This window comes from Hemibagrus wyckioides, linkage group LG25, assembly GCF_019097595.1.
Source record: "Hemibagrus wyckioides isolate EC202008001 linkage group LG25, SWU_Hwy_1.0, whole genome shotgun sequence".
Taxonomy (NCBI): domain Eukaryota; kingdom Metazoa; phylum Chordata; class Actinopteri; order Siluriformes; family Bagridae; genus Hemibagrus; species Hemibagrus wyckioides.
Window position 1 is genome coordinate 12,867,358 of NC_080734.1, and position 19,935 is coordinate 12,887,292.

Consider the following 19,935-nt stretch of genomic DNA (forward strand, 5'->3'; position numbering starts at 1 on the left):
TTCTAAACACAGGCTGCCTAATGGGATGTATTTGGAAATAAAACGTAATTTCCCTTAAAAAGTTTTCCGTCTGGTGCCTTAGGCAGAGGAGAAACTCACACCCTCTGCATGCACAACCACAGACAAGACCTTGCTCTATGGTAAAGCCATAGAATACCTGCCAGGGTCAGGTGTAAAAAAAACATGTTCGGGTCAGCTGAAGCCGAGCAGAATGCAGTGTACATAATCCCCTATGCCCATGGAGCCGTCCAGCCCTCGCTCAGCTGCATATATATACATAAAATTTAAAGGATACACCTGAAACACAAGGCAGTGATAAAACATTGGCTCCCAAGGTGGTAAATTAGACACTGATGGAAAATTGACAGTAGTTGTGCTTAATAATTCATGAGTATTCACCTTCAATATTTTACATTCTGTGATGTATTATATATATGTCCCATCCATATTTAGGGATAAGTTACTAATAAGACTTCATTGAATGTGGCCAGTAGGTAGGTCTATCACAATAATTGTATAATTGTTTGAGCTTATTATGAGTCTGAGTGGCTTGAGATTAACTGTTAGATTCCACATTCACATGTATTTGTATAAATATATGTAGTCAGTCAAGGAGAAAATATTGGCAACCGCATGGTTTATCTACAGTATATCACTGCATCATAAAATGTTAATGTCGCTCTGGATAAGAGCGTCTGCCAAATGCCAGAAATGTAAATGTGAATGTAATATTTTTCCTCAGCCCGAAACTTTGATCTATTGACTATTTGTGGCTTTAATTAGTAAAGTTGTACAGTAGGTAGTACACTAAAGAATTTATCATTAATACCATTAATACTAGATAATACAGATATTGTACTCATATTATATTATACTCATATTGCGATTGTTTTAATGACTAAAAGTCAGATCTAAAAGTCTAATTAATTTACATGTTCAGTGTCCATAAGTAGCTGTTCATGAATGTGCATTATTACATTTCTATAATGTTTATATTAAAAGCATATCAGAAAGACAACAGTAAAGACAACTGAATTTTCAGTAATTCATAATTGTGAGAGGACTACGAAGTAACAATTTAATTTATTCATGAATTCATTTTCAGGGTCGCTGTGGATCTGGAGCTAGTCCTATCAACAATGGTATAAGAAGGGAATACATGCTGGATAGGAGGACACCACACACACACACACAATTTAAAGTAGGCAATCCATGTACCAGCATGTTTTTGAAAAGTGGGAGGAAACAAGAGAACCCAGAGGAAACCCACATGGACTAGGATCGAAAATTTCAGGATCGAACCCAGTAACCTGCAGCAATTTTGTCTCAGAGCCCCAGCTGAATTATTATTAATATTTAATCATTATAAATATTTCCGGCAGCAGGGGCACTGGCTGAAGAAAGGGATAGTTAAAGCCTCTGCATAGACACAGGGCTCAAAGGGACATTAGGGAACAAAAAAAATGTCCAGGCAAATTAAAATTGTCCAGAGTAGGAGGCTGGCCAAAAATCTTAGCGGCGCCTGTGTGTGGAGGCGTCTTACATCAGTGGAATGTGCTTCTGAAGTTTCTCTCCACAAACCAACTTTGAGAAAGTATGCCTAATTCTCGTTCCCTTAGCACAACCTCGGTCTAATTGGCAAGAGCCGATTAATTGCGCTTACAGGTTTCGGCCGGCAGGAGGCGCTGGCGTCAGCCTGCGCGCGCAGCCCGGAGCGGACAGGGAGAGGGGAGGAGCGGAGCCGGAGTTAAAGTAGCCGCGCACGGTGCGCGTGAGAGACACGGAGCAAAGCTTTCTCGCCCGGGCATCTCCAGGTTTCGGGGCTGGGAGCGCCGCTCGCATCCAGCATCTCTTACCATAGGCACTGTCAACTTCAGCACGGCGTCGTGAGAGACAGACACCAGCCACCCGCGACGGGAGACACTAACCCCGGGAGAACATGCTAGCGTACTTTGTGACGCGCAGTTAAACAGCAGAAGGTACTGAATGAAGAGCGCGCGCACATCCGAGCGACGGAGCAAAACAAGGACGAGCGCAGAGGCTTCGGGAGCACTTCATGAGGTAAGGCGACATCCCTGAATAACTGTTAGTTTAGGCTTGTTTTTTGGTTATGTTTTGGCTGAAGGTGCATCAAGGCTTTAGCTGAAGGTCTGTGTGCTTAATTTGGAGTACCAGTTATTGTCCGGCGCTCAATCAGAGGACCGGTGCTCGTGCCATCCTCCCCAGATGTCATCATAATCGCGCGGGGTGTGCGGCTTTAGTGCGGCGCGCATGCGCATCAAGCTCTCAGACGGCAGGGAGGAAAACTTGGTGTTGTGATTTTGAAAACCAAGACGCCGGTCTCTTTGTTTATGTATTCACGTGTAACATGTCAATAAAAACATATAGATAGGTTATAAATGAATATGCCTGCAAATAAGTCCATGCACAGTGTGAGGTATTGAAGGCAGCCTTATTTTGGGTGAAACTTGGTAAGTAGACCTACATGGTGCAGGTAAAGGTCTCTACATGGCATGCACTCATTGCATAACATCTGTACAGATGATACTGACACCAGGTACATCTTCTTAATAATGAAAACAATTGATTCTCTGCAAGCTTTTCTTGCCAAGCAGTGTACTTTATGTATTTTATTTTGGAGTCTTGTACAATGTGTTCCCTGCATAAAACAGAGTAGATTAGATCTGAAGAAAATGCCTGATTCGAGACAGTATGTAAATACTCATCAGGTTGTGAACATCCCTAAAGCCTTCTGTTTAAAACTTTTGCATGTGTATTTTGATGGCATGAAAATGAATATGATTTATTGTTATTCTTTATTGTTCTGTCACTAGCTCATAAATCCTTGCCAACTTTATAAACGAATACTTCATACACGCACTGCCATTGACATAAACTTCAGTTTATATTCCCCAATACAACCTAAACGCTTCATTCAGTAGTAAGTTTTAGTTTCAACGCTGCTCATTTTCATAATTGATGGCAGGCATTATCAGGATGTACATTGCTGCTGTCATTCAAGCCTTTTTCCTTCTGGCGTTCACTAGTAAAATACACTGCACTTAATTGCACAGCAAAAGTTGCATAGCATCCAGATGGGCATGTGGAACTCAAGATGGCTGGTAATGAGAGCGTCTGTACTGTACCAGATGAAGGACAGAGAATGTCTTGCACAAGACGGAGCGTTAGGCCTGGAATAATCTCTGTAACGTCGTATTATATCATGTCATACTATCGTGTTCTTTCACACGTAGAGGACCAGGTACAGATGTATAGCTCATCTCTCAGTGGGATTACAGTGCTGTCATGTTGGTTGAGCTTCCAGCAGCAGGCAGAGGGATCGTACACCTGCACTATAATACTGGCAGATCTATCAGGTAGCATGGGTGCGCATAAGAATAAAGACTTCTGGCACGGGCATTTCTGAGCATGGCAGTGGATCTGAACCTGTTAATGTGAGAGTCACAGAACCTGGTAACTCAGGCATGTCTGTGCACATGCACCTGTAACACACACACTCACAGACACACTCACAGCTCTATTAATACTCCATTATTGGGAGAATTTCTATGAACTCTGGTGGTGATTCCATCTGCATGGTTGCAAGGAGCGTTTCCTGTTTCAGAGCTGAAATAGAACGATTTTCTAAGAAACCTAATCATAATGATCTCTCGAAGATAACTCAAAGATGCTATTTAAATAATGAAAACTGCATATAAAATATACTACCTATAAAACATATTAGGGTTTCTACTGAAAAAATAAATAATAATAGCCTGAGGCAGATTTGCTCTTATTGTGTGACATTTTATCACATTTTATTTCCTTCTGTTTATTTTGATTAGTGAGTAGATATGGAGTGCTCCGTTCGATCCCCTGTATTTTCTGTAATTCATCTGGGTCTTAATTGTGATTCAAACACTAATCATTTCTAAGCGGCACGTGTTTGTGATTATTATTTTGATATATTATTATGAAACGATTATTTTAATATATTGTCATTTCAAATTCCTCTTAGGTTTAAAGCATGGGTGACGCCATGTACAGAGAATAATACGGAGTAAACTGCTTCTGTTTATACAGTGTTGGGATTCGATTGTGTTTTTATTCATGATCGGGAAAGCTCGCAATGCTAATAGCAAGCTAAATATAGAGACGTGTGTTATAACTGGTTAATAGTTGTGAATAATTGTTGAATAATAGTCGTGCTGCACAAGTGAAACCTTCAGAGCTCAGTGTAGCTGTGGAATATACAAAATACTGTCCTAAAATTATTTTCTCTTTTTTTTTGTCAATATTTTTAAGCTATTCAAGCTTTTAAGCTATTATCTTCCAGCTAGGATGGACCTTGGTTTTTCACATCAGCCATGTTGTACAAGAAGCTTGGATGCATTTGCAGATCAATATGATAGAAGCAATATGTCCTTAACCTAAATGCCATGGCCACTTTTTAATGCTCTCTTCATGTTTTTTTGATAAAACCGATAAGCATGGATTGATTTTTGGATGCATCTTGAGTTATGCTCAAGGTTCTGGATCTGCTTAATCTTAATTATTGAATTCATTTATTGTTTTCTGGTGAGGAAATGACCTCCGAGGTGTAACAGAGACGCGCTGCTTTTCTATAAATCCGAGTAGTCATAAAGCTTTTGTGGTTTCAGCAGATGGGTTTGTGGTTTGTTGATGATTTCTAGTGATTTTAGTGATCGACTTCGCAGACGGTGCGACACATAACTATTTTTTGACGTGTTTTGAGCTTTTTTTTTTTTTTTTCAAATTCTGTTACAATAATGTAGTGTGGCAAGATGACATCTGCCTCCTTCCATTAGAATTATGGCATAAAATAGAATGAATAAAGTAATGAATAATTCTACTTGGTAATGTGAGGGGGCTGTAAAAGGAATTTGAAAGAGCATTAGAAATCCGTATGGCAGGCTGGATTTCTGTGCTTATAATGACGCATCATAAGCAACAACCTTCGCTGATCAAACCGGCGAGGAAATAAAAGTCCTACTTTACATGGCATCTAGACGGTAGAGAAACAGATCATTTCAAGATAACACCCACTGTATTTCTGGATCATAGCGTGTGTGCTCAAGCCAGATAGCCAAACTTGCTGAATGCCAGCGAACATGTTGAGATTTAATATGCAAAATATCCACACTGGCCAGAACTAAAGGACTAATATACTTGCTAATGTAGAAGGGGCAAAAGGCCATGAGCAAACTGCACCGTTTTGAAACGCTTAAGAGACTCTGTGAAGCATGAGAGGCAATCTGCGCCTGATCCTCCACTCTGAAACACCCACTACACAGTGCACATGGCCACAGCCATGCTCCAATGTACATGAGGGATTTTAATAGGAGAGGAGGTCATCATGATTCAGGTCATTCACATATAAAAAAAAAACTACTATCACTTATCATTTATTTCCATACAGAGCATTAATTTTTAAACTGCCTTGATTCAGCTCATTGCAAAGTGTGTATGTTATTACTGGATACTGTTATAGCATTGAGATCTGAGTCCACAGTGAAACCAGAAAGCCGTGTTCACCTGCATCTGAGACTCATCGTAGTGCATTAAACATGTACCGATATTAAATTCCCCATATTGGGATATTGCACGACCTTTCACAGTTTACAATTTGATCAAGATATTTACTAAAAAAAAAAAATGCTTTGCTAAGAGAAATTCCTCAGTCAGCGGTTGGAGTGACAGTTCTGTCTGCCGCATTTTTCAAACCCTGACGGAACCGTCACGCTGCGGACCGAATTATCAAATTGGATTTGCCGAGAAGGATACCTACAATGCTGCAATGCTGACTTCTAATTTGTCCAAATTACGGATGCTTTGCAAACAGCTGTTGCCTTCCAGATATCAAGAGCATACGTTCTGCCCAATGATAGCGTCTTCATGCAGCTGTTTCCCGAAACAAAAGCAAGTGGAGTAAAATGCTGAGAATTCTCCGTGATTGTGTTATTCTCCAACTTGGATATGTAATAAATAAAACAAAAACAGGGTATGCACTAATAGGGACTTTTATTCCACACTTATATGAAATAATTAATAATATTATTTCAAATAATAAATAAATAATAATAATTATTGAAATAATTTAATGTGATAGAGAACAGAATAGAAGGAAATATTGTGGAATGTCCATGTGTCACAGCTGTAAACAGAAAACAGTCATTCTCTCACTGTCTCGCTCGTCTTTTTCTCTCTCCTGAAGTCCATAAGACAAAGGATACAGTTTGTCACATTGCCGAGAAAACCGCAAAGTCGTCTGCGCTGCTGAAGACTCTTCTGTGCAGACTGTTACAAAGTGCTGACACAGGAGACTTCTTCCATAAATGTGAATTAAATGCCTCCTTACAGAAAGCTTCAAGCATTTTTTTGGTAAATAAAGGATGCAAAAAAAAATCTGTTTATTATTCTCTGGCTTGGATTATGTGCGGTCCAGGTGAGAGAGCTGTTCTGTTATTCCATGAGAATGGACTCATGGTAACAACGTGCATTAAGATAAACCTGTGATTTGAATTACAGCCTGCACCTGCACATAGAAAATGAAGCAGCGTGTCGGGTATCATGGCTTATCAGGAGTTTAGGGACTCGGGCAGGTTCTCGCTTTAAAAAGAATGTACATGCTTCAGTTTTTCCATAATTTTAAAGTTTCCCTTTTTTGCATGACACTCATTATAGTCCCCCGGGGAACAGTTCAGATGGAAACAGGCTGTCAGATGTAGTTGGAAAAAGAAGTGTTGCTGAGGCCTGTTATGCACTGGGGCATTATGTAATAATTTATTTGGCAAGTAAATAATTGAATCAGGCCTCAAGGATAACAGCTCCATCTAGGGCAAAAGTGCGAGCTCAGGTGGAAGCTCTCGCAGATGATTTATGGTTTTCCGCTATGCGCTTGGCCTCTAAGGACAAATACGGCGTGGTCTGGAAGCTAGCCACAGCGCACTGTCTTTCTGGGGTCACTCTTACCAATTAAATACGGTTTCATCTTAATGTGCCTTAACTCATCTCTGTTAATGGTTCTTTAAGAACTGATTTCTAGGACAGGATGTGAAAATGTGTCAGATTTGTGCAGAAACAAAAGCTTAACCGTAAATAAATAAATAAACAAACAGAAAGCAAGAATTTTTAGTATTTGTGTTCATGTTGATTTCCAGAAAGCAATTCTTCATTTCATTTTGAATAGTGAGACCTTGGACATTTTGTTTTAATATTCAGTGAATGTAGTAATTAAATTATTTCTACATCACAATCTAACCAGAAACAACAAATTTATTATTTTGTATAATTATGGGATGTGTAATAACAGGGATTATTTATACGCATATCCAGACAGGTTTTGTAGTATTGTATGTTAAACTTTTTAAAGCTGTGCAACATTACTGCTATTTATTTATAGATTTAAATACAGGACAGAAAGTGTATTATTAATACATGAATTATTGTAATACTATATGTGCTGCTTTAACCGTCTAATTATTTTAAAGGTCACATCATTCGAAGGAAAAAAATATTCATAATTCTATAAGCGGTGGTTAATTTTGGCTCAGGATTTTCTAGCAGCAGTGCTTAATGTCTCTGTTAGGCCTGAAAAATATATATCTGCACCCTCGTGAAGAAGTCATTACACAGCATTGTTTGAAAGCGAAACCTTGTAATTCACTTTTATAAGCGTTTTTTTCCCCTTCTGGACACTGCTGCTGCTGTAGATTTGCTCATTTTCACTAACATGGATGTGGGATTTTAAATGCTATGTTAGCAGGATGGTGTTAATTTTCTGCATGGGCCGTCAAGCTAGCGTAACTGCTGGTGTAGCAGGTCTACCACAAAAATATAAACTAGTTTGTGCTCGTGGGCATTTTCGATTCATCATTATAGTGAAAATGTTCGTTCTCAAAATATGTATAAACTGCCTATGTGTGGTTTTCTTTTCTCTTTTTTTGGCTCTCAAAAGCTTGGACACGAGAACTGCACAATATTTAGGTTTTATTGAAATTTTTAATTAAGGAGAAAGAAGAAGAACCTGACTTATTTGGGGGAATAAAAACTATTGATCACTTTCTATAATATAAAAAAGAAAATAAATTGATTGATAGCTTTAACACTTTGACCGCTGCTATATATTATAATGTGATTATTATTTGGGGGACAAAAAAGGAAGAACACAATATATATATTTTTTTAGACTGGAAGCGTATGCATATATTTAAACATAGTAATCACTGGCTAATGCTGCTCCTGCTGAAAATAGGGAAGACAGGAAGCACATCTGGTTGCTGGTACCACTGCCATGCTGAATTAAAATAATGCGGTACAGAAAATTGCACGTTGCCACCTTTATTTAGAAGTGCTACTGGCAGCAGCAGCGTCGTGCACGTGGGAGAAAGCCAGCCATGTCCACCGCTATACTGGAAGCAGGCCACTGAAATGAAAGTGGTGTGAAGTAGAGTGTGCGACGCTGAGTGTAACCTCAGCCGAAATGGAACCTCGTCCTAACACCTCGCTGTAACACGCCGGAGACGAGCTGAAAGCAGTGTAATTACTGTTGAAATCTGCTCCCCGAGAAATAGAAAGCATAGGTGTAGAACACAGCTTCTTAACAACACAGTGCTGTTTAATACTCCTGCATCCCTGCCTAATAATCATTTATCAGACTTTTTATTCTTCTTCGAAAATAAATTGCAGTCGCTGTTTATAAATCCAGTATCTGGTCTTGCATAATTAAATACCATGACCTTAATTATGTAATTAAACGCAGGCTTTTTGTCTTCTTTTTTTTTTTTTACCGTAATGCTCAGAAGATTTTTTTTATTTATGTATTTATTTATTTATTTTATTTGTTTGATAAATTAATTGTATTTTGCGCTCCTGTTGTAAGCGCAGCAGGGAACAGTGGACCTCTCAGCAGCACTGCATATCAGGTTTTGTTCATTTTGCCAGTCAATTTATTTTTTTATCAGTGTTTTCAATGTCAAGGTCATTTTTAAATCTGTACGCATGTTTGGGAGAAAGGTCTGCTTGAGGAACCGAAGTGAAAGTGAAACAGAGTAACATTATTAATGGTTCATCTTTATCTCATGGCTGGTAATTGGTCTCTGGTGTTTGCCAAGAATGGCGATTAAGAAATGCCATTAAATCGTGTGTATTATGTCTGCAGTTCAGTTTATCCACCAGATAATGCTTCTAATTAATTGATAATTGCGAAATTGATTTATTGCCCGAGTCGTGTTGACAGAGGAAAATAATTACTAAATGAAGAATCTAGTGCAGCTTTTAGATAAGCAATCGGGCGCACTATTAAAAGTGACGGGTCCAAAGAAAATCTATCGAGTCTGTTTTGCTGCACGGCATCAAGGTTTATGCAAAAAAACATAATTCGGGATGTATTCAAATGACATCAGAAGTCCATTTTTTTTTCTGTTTGTTAAAAATCAACCACGCATTTTTCATTATCGAGTTCGTTTGACATAAAAAAGTCCCATCCACTGATGTACAAACTAATGCTAGGAGCAAGATGGAAGGATCCGAACTAAACAGGAAGCAATGAGGGAGAAAATGATTTTGTGAGGAATAATAGGAAAGCATCGCTGATTTTTATGGCAAAGTAAACATGATTTTTATTTTTTTATTTTTTTTGTTTTTGTGGCGTGGTCTGGAAACTGAGAAAAGCATGTATGGGCAAGTAGAAAAGAGGTGATGTGTGAAATAAGCAAACAAACTGAGCGCAAGGGAAAGGATCGTGGTCAGACTCAACCCGTGGAGATTAACACTAGCCTTTTTTGATTCGAAACACAACAAAGTCTGCGATTGCATTTGGATTATTATTGCATTTGTGTTACATATTGTTGTTCTCCATCTATGTTGACTATAATTTATTTTCCCTACATGTTGTGAATTAAAGATAATGACATACATAATTATTTCGTACTTATTTCTGCAAATTGGTTGCTCCCAGTGCAGTAGTTTCCTCTATAGTAGTGAGTAATGGACATACTGTGTCCTGAATGCCACCACCTCCTGGTACAGCCACACATGTTTATACACTCAGCTGGCACTTTATTACACACTAGATCAGCTCAGTGTGTTACTTATTACAGGGTACTATGTATGTAACATTGCTAACAACATATAAAAGCATAGCTGCCTCATAGCTCTGCTTCAGTCCTGAGCTCAGGTTACTCTCTGTGTTTCTGTACTTCACCTTCTTCTCCATGTGGGTTTACTCTGGCTTCTCTGGTTTCCTTCCACCTTCCAAAAAACATGCCAGTAGGTGGACTGGCTACTCTAAATTCCCAGTAGGCTAAAGGATAAAGCTGAGTGCGTGATTTGTTCATGTTCCCTAATGTATTTCTTCACCAGGACAACCCTGTGACGATTAATTCTATGGAAAAGAATTTTCTTTGTAAAATGGAATATATACCGATCAGGTATAACATTATGAACAGTGAGAGGTGAAGTGAATAACACTGATGATCTCCTCATCATGGCACCTGTTAGTGGGTGGGATATATTAGGCAGCAAGTGAACATTTTGTCCTCAATGTTGATGTGTTAGAAGCAGGAAAAATGGACAAGCGTAAGGATTTCAGCGAGTTTGACAAGGGACAAATTGTGATGGCTAGACGCCTGGATCAGAGCATCTCCAAAACTGCAGCTCTTGTTGGATGTTCCCGGTCTGCAGTGGTCAGTATCTATCAAAATGGTCCAGTGAAATAAACAGTGGTGAACCGCCGACAGGGTCACCACTTGGTGATGTGGGTGGCCATGGCTCATTGATGTACGTGGGGAGCGAAGGCTGGACCGTGTGATCCGATCCAACAGACGAGCTACTGTTGCTCAAATAGCTGAAGTAGTTAAAGGTGGTTCTGATACAAAGGTGTCAGAATACACAGTGCATGACGGGTCAGGGCTGTTTTGGCAGCAAAAGGGGGGACCAACATAAAATTAGGCAGGTGGTCATAATGTTATGCCTGATCATTGTAGTTTAGCACTGATTTTCAATGATAGCTTTTTTTCCCCTCAAAAGCACTTGAATGAGATCAGGGTATACAGTACATACATGGTGAAATAATCCTGAGAACTTGTGATAAAAGTAGAAAAACTCTAAAAACTAAAGGCCACACAGTTTGTTTTTATCATTTTATTAGAGCTTGTGTTCTCTAACCTTTTGTCCCCCAAGTAAAGATTTATTTCATGAACATTATTTAAACGTGTTTAATTAGTTCTGATCATAAATATAATAGGTCCAAGATATTATTTACAGCATGTTGCATAAGGAGCTCCTAATAATAACACCTAGTTTTGCCTTTTACCCTTAAGAAAGACGAGGCGTTTGACAGTTGCACATATGTTTTGAATTTCTGATATTAATTGACAACCTGGAAGCTCCGCCCCACTTTATTTTATTACATTACATTATTAGTCTCTTGTCACTATTTTCCTCACCTGAAAGAGGAAGCACTCTTTCTTTCGGTCAGGGTAAATAATCAGTGTATGTTGACTTGTATTAGAGAAATATATAGTTAACATTTTTCATTTCAGTTTATTGTCTGTACCGCTTATCCGATCTACCCTCGGGTCACAGGGAGCCCAGGCGTCATTGGGCATCAAGGCAGGATACACCCTGGATGAAGTGCCAACCCATCGCAGGGTACACACTCATTCACTATATAGTTATCATCAGTAAAAAAAATAAACAGGCCTTCGATGAAGTGAAAAATCTGTTTACAAGTCATTTAAATGGTTATGATGATTAGGAAGTGATTAAAAACCCTCGTGTGCTGGTCAGCAAAGCCACGTTCAAACAGTGTGGTCAAGCCTGGAAGAAACTGGAGTGTGTATAAATATGAGGTTTTAAAGTAACCACCACTCAAGTAGCCTCTTCTCCATCCCCATCCCCCAGCAGCTAGTGGTTACCGTAAAACCCTGTGCATGCACACACTACAGCTTCTAACGTAAACACGGGATTTGTGAGCTATATCAAAAAGCTTTCAATATAAAATCCTGTTTTTTGTTATGCGTAACACTTTTCCAATCTAAATCTTGCTCTTACGCTCTCGACAGTCTCCGCTCAATATCAGGAGAAAATGATGGAACCAATTGAAATTTTTCAGCGAGCAACAAAAAGAAAGCAAATTGTTTCCTCTCCCTCTTTGTGAATAATGTGATTTAATATAAGTGAAAAATGAAAACAATAAACATCCAGATACAGTGAGTATATGATGTATATGCACGTATGCACTTCAGCTATATTAGCCTACTGTTTCGTCTTGTATGCATAGGAGATCCCTGTTGAATGTTCTCAGAGGATCTCTACGAAATCTAACTCAATCATCATTGTGAATTCAACAGGAGCGCTTTTACTGTGCGAGGTCACACTGAATAAATTTTTAACACAGGTTTCTGAAGTGCATACAGTTTGCACACTTCCATAAACCTATTATTCAGGTCACACGGCATAAACCTTTAACAAGTAGCTCTAGGAAAGTGATTACATGATTCTCCTTGTCAGTGACTTGTTTTATGTCCAGGACTTCTATTCAATGTCCTTGGAAAAAAGTTTGGAAGTCCTTCTCGCAGTGATGAGAAAAAGCAGGACCCCTCGTTGCTGTGGCCGTATACCACAACGAGTGCAATGCTGTGGCTTTACACAAAGCCTGTGCTGTGACTGATTCACACACACTTTGTGGAATAACAGGAGAAGCACTGTTTACTTTGGACAAGAGGGCTCTTTTATGTGGCGCCCCTCTGTACAGGACGTTATCCCAGCAGGAGTACTACCAAGAGGAACGTCTTCAGAACAGAGTAGAATTCATTTCTTGAACAAACGACCTACCTGGGGTGTGTATAAGGTTGGAAATCATCTAGTACCACTGCAGCCTCCACACGCAGAAGTGTAAGGAAAATGAATGAATCGCCTAGTACAGAATAATAGCAGTCTAATACCACACAGAAACACTTGCAGGGTTGTTGCTTACAGCTTCCTCAGATCCGTGTAATAATTCTGTTATTTCTGGCTTTGCAGGAACACCTGGCTATACTCAAAAGGTCTCATTAGACTGTGATGAGCATCATCATCTTCCACAGACTCAAGGTACCTCACTATCTGAAAAGATCTGTTTTTTATTTTCTCCCATCAATATCCATCAACAAAGAAACGATATGTTATTTCTTCCGTTGTTGTTATCTGATCTTATTCATTTCTTGTCACTTTTTATGTAGCTACTATTTTGTGTTATTTTCTTTGCAGGTTTTTTTTTTCTTTCTTCATTTTGCATCATGCTGTTGTGCATACTAACTTCATTTCCTTTTTTTCCCCCTTTCCCGAAACACTTGAAAATAAATGATTTGATTTATAGCTTACTATGGTTTTGTGAAATCCAGTCTGTTTTCATTGTCCCGTGGTAGGATTTGTCTTCATGTCTTCCAAGAAATGCCCAACTATCCACAGGGTAGAAAATTCTAGTAAATGACGTTTGCAGTTTTTTTACTCAAACATCATTAAAAGGTCATGTTTAGAACATCATGAATGTCCGAACCTTTGCTCCTGAGCCCATTAAACAGAATTCATTTAAACTGAGTTATCCTACTGTGATGCCTATGCAAAGCTATTTATTTCTGAGATTTACAGATTTACAGTTAGCTCAATATGGCTCAAGTGTTTGTTTGAAGGTTTGTGTTATTGCTCAGTGTTTTTTTTTAGTATAAATCTGAAAAAGAAAACAACCTTGATTTGTAAGCCTTTTGAAAATTGTTCTGTAATATCCGTGACTCTCAGACATTTTGCAACCAGTGTTTCTTTTGCTTCCAAGCACCTCCATAGTGCAGATTTATTTTAGGCACTATTCAAATATTCTGCAAATTTTTCAGGTGACTACAATAATATTCTCTCTTTATTGGTGCTTTTTAATTTGGGAACTTGCCACTAGCAAAGCACATAAGGTCCATGCTGACTTTAACTTTAATTGACCAGTCAAACCGCCCATAAAAACTCTATAAAAACACAACAATATTAAACTGTGATAACTCTGGATTGTAATTTCTACGGCTTTAACAAAATGTAAAAAATTCCGGACATTAGACTTTGCTTTACATTTCTCCAAATTAAAATCCAATGCTGTATACCAATACTTTTAATTAGGAGTCGTAAAAACTCCTGACTATCACATCCATATGTGGGTCTTCCCCAAACCTTTCCAACAAAGGCGGTAGGATATTTTTGTTTGCTATGGCGCTAAGTTTTCCCTTCACTGGAACAAGCTTCATAAAAGCATAGTTTTCCAAGGTAGGTGTGGAAGAACTCGAGCAGCCTGAGCCCTGGCTTCAACCCCACTGAACACCTTTGGGATGAACTGGAACGCCAACTACACCCCAGGCCTCCTCACCTAACATTAGTACCTGACCTCACTAATGCTCATATGGCCGAATGAGCAAATCCAAAATTTAGCCAATGCTCCAAATTCTATTGGAAAGCTTTCCCAGAAGTGTGAAGAGTATTATAATAGCAAAGAGGGGACCGAATCTAGAATTTGTTATTCAAAAAATGGTCAGGTATCCAAAAACCTTTGGCCATATATTGGTGCTTGTGCATCAAATCCAACATTTAAGTAAGAACACAGGAATGATAGTCATGTAAGTCTGTTGCTAATCTCTAATTAGAAGAGAATAACTATAGTTTATGAATTAATCACAAGTGTGGCATTGATTTGACAGTTTGGATTTTATATTCTTGCTATTTCTTTTACTCTAGCTTATGTAAGCATGAGTGATGAATAGCACGCGCTTAGAAAACACATTTATACTAATTCACAGCTCACACTGGCATACGTGCTGTCAATGAGGCTTGACTGGTCTGTTGCTAAGACCAATGAGGTGTTTACTAGCGATACTCAACAGAGCCAGCAACAAAGCCAAAGCTGCTTTTATGAACTCCAGTGTTCAGGAGAACTCATATTATTATATGTGGGCTATATTCTGAGGTTTATGAAGTCTACATTTATTTAAAGTATTGACAGAATGATGCTAGTTTTAATGCTAGGGGATTTACGGTGCTGAGCAACCACCACCCCTTAAAACATGGATCATAAATTCTCTGCAAATCAGAAGTGTAGACAGGTATTTTATTAATAGTTCACTATGTCCTGGGTTGAAAATTGCAGGTATAATGGGCAGGATTTGCATAGACATCATTATTTCATTTCTTTTCCACACTCTGTGGCGTGGTTTAATGCTGTCATATTCTTAGACCAATGTGCTTACAACACACACATATACACACACGCACACATGGTGATTAAGACATGTCAAGCCCGGGTGCGTGTGGGCGGTGCAGTGTAATACTGGCCCCCTGGGGGCATTTTGTCACAGTAGGGGTCACACCATGCCATCACATCAGACCCACTGAGCCTAATACGTGTTAGTGAATGAGCTGCATTCACAGGCCATCATGATCAAGCACAGCGTATGAGCGTGTTTAAAGGCCATTAGACTTAGTGTTATGCAGCATAGTGCCATTTGAGAAAATTCAGTGAAGTTCAAAAATATCTAGGAAAACATTCAGTCCTAGAGTTACAACCAAGCAATGGGTTCTGATACAGATCCAGTCACTCTGTTTTTATTCTCTGCCTGTGAAAAACAAAGATATATATATATGTATATATAATATGACAAAATGTTTCTAATGCTAGCTTGTTTAGACAGGTGACAAATTAAATGAAAAAACATAAAGTGTCATAGACAGATATTACTATGGCCATTGTAAGTTGCTGGAGCAGCTATAATGTGCATTTCTGCATAATCTACGTGAATCTTTCAGTGTACTGGAGCAATGAACACCATTCTCCCAAATGATATGCACTCAAATGATGTTTTGATAATGGTGGTGGGGACCACTGCTACACCTCTCCAAAATCTCCCATACATCTTTAATTGGGTTGTGTTCTGGTGACTGAAGGTCGTAGCATATGATTTATATCATTTTCGTGCTCATGAAATATTTATGGCATTTGGCAGGCCACCCTTATCCACAGTGAGTTACAGAAGTAAAAGTTAGAGTTATTTTTTTATTAAAAGTAATTTATACAGCAGAGCAGTTGAGGGTTAAGGTCCAGCAGTGATGGCTTGGCAGCCTAGGATATTTGAACTCCTGACCTTCTGTTTAATAGACCAATGACTTAACCACTGAGCTACTGCTTCCCAAACTTCTCTGTGCCATGTAGATGGAACACTGGCATAGGCTGTATTTTTTTTCCTGACACAAGCTTTATTTTATTATAGGGTACTTTTTTTGGTCATAATAATTAAAATGAAATAAAATATTACAGATCATCCTTATCAACTTTCATAAGAACTTTTATAACTTAATACTATTACATGATATAAAAAATGTGCATGTTTATGACTCACAATATATCTGACTGGTGTAATCTCACAGCTTTTTAAAATTCAGACATGTAGAAGCATTCCCCAGCGATGTGAACTGGAACATGTAACCCTGAGTCTGCTACCCTGTCCTCTCTACACCAAATTACTTTCATCTGTCAGTAATAAAACCTCAGCATTGGATCAGTCTGCAGAGATCGGCTGAGTGGGGAGTCTGAGACACCGTCCCCTGGTCTCCTGATGACCGGTTGTATTTTTGCAAATAAAAAATATACAGTACATTCTGTCAAATGACAGGTTACTACAAAGTTCCAGGGGAAATCTGTACAGTGATAAAACTGGAGTCGAACCTGCAGCTCAGGAAATTTGACTCATTTGCCCGAGTTTATTCTGGTGAATGCCAGGATGCATGCTGCAGGGATTTGGAGTTTGTGTAGACTGAGAGACTCACACTCAGACGAGCTGTAGGGGAATGTTACCTTTGCCAAATGTCACAGCATCCAGAAACTTTAGAAACAGTGTCAGCTTTACTGACACCGATCACTTAAGGTCTATCTCCTGTTTTATGGATGACCAAATGAAAGATCACTAGCTTTAGTGGAACACAGTATCCCTCTGAGCTTCTACTTTTATCACAGATAGAGATACCTCTAGCAACTCAATACTGAGCATCTGTAGGCCTAATGGATCGTTTTCGTCTTCAAAGGGTCAGGTTAATGACATGTCTAGACCATCAGTTTGTTTTGCATTTTTGCACAAGTCTACTAATGAACCTCTGTCTCTGTCACATCAATCAGCAGGTGTAGTTATGTAAAAGGCCGCCAAAGTGTTCCTTTGTACCTGAGGTGACCGTAGAAAGAGAAACAAAGGAAGAGAGAGATAAGTGTAGAGTTAAAGTCTGTACTTCCATAGCAGCCTCGGGTTTACAGAACAAGCCAGCCTGTCATCCCAACCCAATAGGAATAGGAAACCTCTGGCCTGTCACTGTCTCAGGAGACACCTCGTCTCACATTGCCTGCTGACAGTTAACATCTCAAACAGCCCTTACACCAACTTATGCCTGCCAATCAGCTGGCCCTGTACCCGTCCTTCCTGCATCTGTTGCTCAGCTCCAATTCAGTGTTTACTCGCTCAGTCTAGCATTAAGTGTAGAATTTAGCAAACGCAGCAGAAACAGACCTGTCACATGTAAGACATGGTGTTTGGAAATGATCTATAAATAATAATGAGACCTCAATCATTGGCTGTGTTCTACACATTTTCCAGTAATTAGGAGACTAAATTGAAAGTGAGTTAGTCTGAAGCACACTGCAATGGCTGTTTGCATTCGTAAAATACAAATTATACATATTATAATTATCCTCATGACAGTATAGACTACAGACTACTAATTAGACCTTTAGATCCCTGAGACCTAAAGGAAATCATTTCTGGAAAAACAAATCCCAGCTGAACAGACACATCGATAGAGATCCACTTGTGGGCCTGACTTTAGTGGGCCTGTAGAAAGACACAGTGCTGGACTCGGGGAAAGGCAGAAGGGTGATTGTGATGAAGTTCCTGTTAGGTCTCCTTGCTTTGCCCTTCAGACAGCCAATGTCCTTCCTTGCAAAAAAATGTCTCTGGTATTGTTTACATCATGCCCATTTCACCTTAAACTGTATGTAAAACAAGCTTATGGAGATTCCTGATCAAACTTCCTGTCTGGTTGGAGTGTGTGTAATTCTGAAAACTTCATTCATCTTCAGTAACCACTTTATCCCCTGTGCTACCCACACAATTTCTTTTCTACACTGAAACACGCCAGACATGATTTCATTCATTTTGGCTTGCTGTCAGTGATTGATTAATTTTAGCCGTTTTATTTATAAAGAAGGGTCCCCCCCCTTGTTTGTTAAGGATGGAAATTTTACTCATCTATATTCATAAATAAAGCTTTAAAAACCCTGACTGCAGTTATATCTTTTCTTTGAATTTACCATCTTGGCTCTAAACAGCTTTATAAAAAAAAACCCAGACCATACTTCCATTACTAGCTGTATATGCTTAAATGAATTGCAAATGTATTGATTTCATTTTATTTGCTTTCAAGATTTCATTTTGTGCTCTCCTTATATGCTGTTTTTGAGGCTTTCAAATAGAACATTTCTATATGAAGCAGCCACAGACACAAGCACCTCTCAGCTTCACTGAAATGAATTTACTGTCCTCTCCATTTACTTCTTGCCTCAGCTCTTGAAAAAGTGTAGCATGCTTTATTCATATTGCCTCACTGTCTCAACAGCTGCATACATTTGGGTGTCTTTTAATGGAAATTACATGTCCGTGAGGGTAAGTTGTTGTGTTTGTACGGGGCTTGAACTTTTGTCCCCTCAGCTGAAGCCGATTCATCAAATACCGTTCGAAAACACCATTCGGTTTGATGTCAAATCTCGTGTCATATTTCATGCATCAGCTGCAGATTTATTGATACACCGTTCCGTGTGCTCAAATCTGTGCTCATTTCTGCTCTAATTTGACGACTAAGGGCCAATATGTCTTAAGGCCACGTCTTAATGAGATTTAATGGCAGTCCCAGAGAAACATTAGTAAAAATGTTACATTGAAGTGTAATGTTTCATATGTTTTAGTTGGAGCTCCTGTATGTTTAATTTAGGATCGAGGGCTGTAAGCAGAAGAATGGGTCACACTCGGGCTGCCTCTGGTAGTTTGTTGCCTTACCTGTCAGCTGCAGATGTGGTGTTTATGGGTTGTACTGGTGGTTTTGGAACGTATTCTTTGTTTGGGTTTGCTTTGGGGCAAAACGTCTGCAAATGAGCAGGCAAACCATCTCCAAAAACCACACTGGAAATATTGGGTCCAACCAAAACTTCTGGAAACAGCAGCCGAATGGCTTGGATTTCTCTATAACGCATACAATCATCAAGAGGAATGACCCCAATGATCCAATCCAGGGTTTTGTATTTTTCAAAAACAGGATCATTTTATAAAATGGATGAATAGTCCATGTACCGAATATGTTACACCGCCATACTGCGTTACATCCGATATATTATAAACTCATGCTGTGTTGAGCTGCCGATCTGATGATAATCCAGAGACGTGGTCCATCACTGGTTCATCAGGGCCATCACAGTGAACCAGGCTAAGGTTAGCGATCATATTTGCTTTGAAAGTTTGCTTTCATTTTTTTTTTCTCCACAGCAGCAGGACATCCATTAGTGGTGTTTGTAGTTCCACTAAAGGGATTCCAGGGAGATTTATAGACTGACTCCATGTGCTGTACAGATGTCAGACACATGGTATAGCGGGAAATTAGAGGTGGTTGACCTATAAGGATGCATTCCTGAGGTGTGCGGCGTTTCATTATATATCACTTTTAACTTTTGAACCAATCTGTCTTCAGGCTTATGAAAAATATTCTGTTAAATGTTTCGGTCGTACCTTTGCGCCGACTGTGGATTCAAATATGTTGAAAGGTCCTGCGGATTTTTTTTAACTTCAGAAATGTTTTTTATTCTTTGTCTCGATT

At 39.0% G+C, this 19,935-nt stretch overlaps 1 protein-coding gene across 2 annotated transcripts in view; it reads left to right on the forward strand.

Annotated features, from left to right (window-relative positions):
- The first annotated feature begins 1,751 nt into the window (after window positions 1-1,751).
- Window positions 1,752-19,935, forward strand: part of LOC131345641 (kelch-like protein 29) — a 183,155-nt gene continuing 164,971 nt past the window's right edge. For both annotated transcript variants that reach the window (XM_058378623.1, XM_058378622.1), the window contains exons 1-2: window positions 1,752-2,061; window positions 13,048-13,116. The gene's annotated coding sequence lies outside the window, so the exon portion shown is untranslated. The remainder of the gene's footprint in view (window positions 2,062-13,047; window positions 13,117-19,935) is intronic.